The following is a 3,490-nucleotide window of genomic DNA, read 5'->3' as shown; positions in this document are numbered from 1 at the left end:
ATCCGCTTCTGAACCGCTGGGCTGAAGTTAAAAAACATGCCATCCTCGATAAGGATTTTGACGCAGCCAATGTTATAGCGTGTCCTGTGGTGATTGAGCAGAACGTTGCCAGATGGCAACCGCATGAATGGAAAGTACTGCAATCTGCAAAGCAGACAGTTAGTCAGTATGGAATTCGTGCGGAAGCTTCTAAAAGTATTATACAATACATCTTCACTGCTGACCTCTTGTGCCCTGCTGACAGTTCTAACATTGCAGCACTTCTGCTCACGCCATCTCAATTTCTCATTTTTGAAAGGGAGTGGAGACGCCTGGCAACCGAGGAAGCCAACAGGCATCAAATAGTGGGAGATCCATTTTATGGGATTCAGCCGGACATGCTGACGGGCCAAGGAGCCTATGCCACGACGAATGTACAGCTGACTTTTCCCATCGAAATCCATCAACTCTCCCAGTCACTAGCCTACAGAGCTTTGCTGTTGGTGCCAGACAAAAAGAAGCCTCCATCCTATGCCAACGTCAAACAGGGAGCCACCGAATCGTTTGCTCAATTTATTGATCGTCTTTCTACGGCATTGAGGGATGCCCCAGATCTGCCTGACGAGGTGCGAGACCATCTGTTTCGTTCTCTGGCATTTGAGAACGCCAACGCACGCATGAAAACCATCCTGGCCTCCCTCCCTCAAGGCTGTGGCGTGGACGAAATGTTGGTGAGAGCAGCGAGAGCAGAACAGACGAACCAAACAGCAGCTTTCACAGCGGCAATGCAAAACGCAATGCAGCAACAGGGACATGTTATCGCAGCTGCATTGACGGGAAAGCCCTTCAACCGTTTTACTAACAAAAAATCAGCGGCAAAGTCCCAGTGCATCCGCTGTGGTGAAATGGGTCATTTCAGGCGGACCTGCCAAAAGCCTGTTTGGTGTCACCACTGCAATGTGGACACCCATGCCACAGAGATCTGCAGGAAACAGGGAAACTTCACGGCCAGCGCGCCGAGGCAGCGCGCCAAGACACAAATCAATGCCTCAGCCCACCAGACCCCAAAAACGACTCAGTAAACCGGACCAGACCTGCTGCGTGGAGAAGTGTTGGTGTGGACATAACAGCAGCAGAAGAAGTCACCTTGCAAGATAAGGAAGTCACTCTAATCCCAACTGATGTCTCTGAACCCATCTATAATACAGTTTCCTCAGCTGGAGGTTTGATATTAGGAGGAGCCTCCACGAGCAAACAGGGTATTATGGTGGTGCCAGGAGTCATCAATGCAAATTACACTGGACAGTTAAAAGTAATGGTTTATGCCCTGCAGCCTCCTGTGACAATCCCAAAGGGGAGCAAGATTGCTCAGATCATCCCCTTTGAGAACATCCTGCCACGTCGTCAGTCCCAAAAGCAGCCTGCGGAAGCCGAAGGCGGAGCTGGGAGCTTTGGATCTATGGGACACAGTGTTTTCCTTACAGTGGATTTACACGAGCGGCCACGGATTGCAGTGAAGCTGCAACGAGGCGATGAAATTATTGGCGTGGAACCACTTCCAGACACCGGCGCAGACATATCTTTAATTAACAAATTACATTGGCCTTCTCATTGGCCTTTGACATCCCCCTATACCCGCGTTGTGGGCGTAGGAGGTGTCGTGGTTTGAAGGGAAGTGAGTTTTTTTGGAAGTAGTGGTCAAACCAATCAGTCTTTAGATCTGAATATTGGCACCTTTGTTGGCCACTAAGAGGTGGACACGCCTCTGAGGACACGAGGGGTTAAAAGCCGGATTTCCCAGCAGGACTCCCTCTTTCCTGCTCTGCTTTCGGAGAGGGAGCGTCTTCTCCTCTCCCCTGCCTGGGCCTGGGTAGGCCGGGTGGGGGAGGGGAGCAAGGTGGGCCTGGCTGAGCAAGGTGGGCCTCGGGGTGGGGAACAGAGGGAGCTGGAGTGGAGCTGGTCCAGCTTCCATCTAGAATGGAGGGGTGGAGGGAGAACTTTGGAGGTGCCTTCCGTCCCCCTCCCTGTCCCATCCCGTTCCCCCCCCTTTCTCCCCCCCGGTCCCGTCTCTCTCCTCCCCCCACAGAGAGAAGGTGCCGAGTTGGAGCTGCTTGTGAGAACTGCAGTGTCTGCGATCGCCTGTGCCTGACCTTGGTGGTGGGAGATAAAGCTTTTAACTCTTTCTAAGGCAGAAGAGAGTTATCCCTGGACGCTGTATTCTCAGAGTTGGTGGTTTTAGAAGAGAGAGGACAGCCTGGGACCGAGAGGGTAATATGAGATGGAAAGAAGCCCCTTCGATTGCCGGAATGAAGAGGAGTGGCTTATGAGGCTGGACTCTTCTTGCATAATGATAGCCATAGACGGACCCTGGACCCTCCTGACTATAAATAAGACTGTGTTTGGGTGGATGTTTTTGGCTCAAACCCAGAGACGTTTTGGCCTGCTTCGTGGAGCCCCCGGCCCCAGGGGTAAATGGGGGGGACCTGAGTCCCAAAATGAGAAGATGGCTGGTTTTTGGTACTTGGCCAAAACATCCTTAAAAAGAGCCCTGTTGCAGTGCAGGTCCATGGACGGCAGTGAGAGTGCCGGACATGGAAAGGAGGGTGTCACCCTGGCAGACCCTTCCAGGCAGTGCCATGGGTGACGTGGGAACACGGGATGGTGGACCTGTGTTTCCTGTGGGGGGGGGGGGTCTGTGGTGCGAGAGAGACTCCTCTCATCCTGGATGGAATGTGGATTGTCTGAATTTTAAAGGATGATGATTTGGATTAGGAACCCAGGGTTGTTGAGGGATTAAGCAAGTAGATGAAGGTAATGTGCTGGAGTCAACTGAGTGAGCATGTATGGAATGGAATTGGGGGGAGGAGAAGCAGTGTTTTGGGAGGTTTTCTCTTCTGCTTTTGGGTGGTTGGGTTTTTCCTTTCCTTTTCTATTGTCCATTGTTATGTAATATAATAAATTGTCTGTCTGTTTCAAGAAGTAGGCCTGCTCTGCTCTGTTCTTGACCACATCTCACAGGAGTTCATTAGGTAAAATATATCCTCATGGGTGCATTGGCATTTTGTCAAATGTCAACCCATGACAGGAGGCCTGACTGTTCCCTCAATAAGTGCAGATCCTATTCGGATCATCTTTGAAGATGGACAAGTGGTTGTGGCTCATCTATATGTTGTGCCAATGCATGAAGAGATTCTAGGGCTCCTAGGAAGAGATGTGCTTTCCCAAATAGGGATGGTTTTGACTACTGACCGGCATTTTCCTTAGTGGCCACTGCAGAGCAGCCACCCATTTTAAAAATCACCTGGTTAACTGATACCCCTGTGTGGGTTGAGCAGTGGCCAATGACAGAGAAGAGGCTGCGAATTACCAAGCAATTGGTGCAGGAACAATTAGAAGCAGGTCACATTCGACCCTCAGTGAGTCCATGGAACACACCGATTTTTGTCATCCCTAAAAAATCAGGGAAATGGAGACTGCTACATGACCTTCGTAAGGTTAATGAGCAGATGCA

At 50.7% G+C, this 3,490-nt stretch overlaps 1 long non-coding RNA gene across 2 annotated transcripts; it reads left to right on the top strand.

Annotated features, from left to right (window-relative positions):
• Positions 1-1,644: 1,644 nt before the first annotated feature.
• Positions 1,645-2,955, top strand: LOC134564947 (uncharacterized). 2 transcript variants are annotated; one of them, XR_010083717.1, is made up of 2 exons: positions 1,645-1,849; positions 2,066-2,955. It is a non-coding gene; the product is annotated as an uncharacterized LOC134564947 (long non-coding RNA). The 2 variants fall into 2 exon arrangements; XR_010083716.1 differs by having other exon boundaries at positions 1,645-1,895.
• The last annotated feature ends 535 nt before the right edge of the window (positions 2,956-3,490 follow it).

Source organism: Prinia subflava (genome assembly GCF_021018805.1).
Source record: "Prinia subflava isolate CZ2003 ecotype Zambia chromosome W unlocalized genomic scaffold, Cam_Psub_1.2 scaffold_2cwr_NEW, whole genome shotgun sequence".
In the NCBI taxonomy this organism is placed as follows: Eukaryota; Metazoa; Chordata; class Aves; order Passeriformes; family Cisticolidae; genus Prinia; species Prinia subflava.
This window is presented reverse-complemented; position numbering and strand designations above follow the sequence as displayed.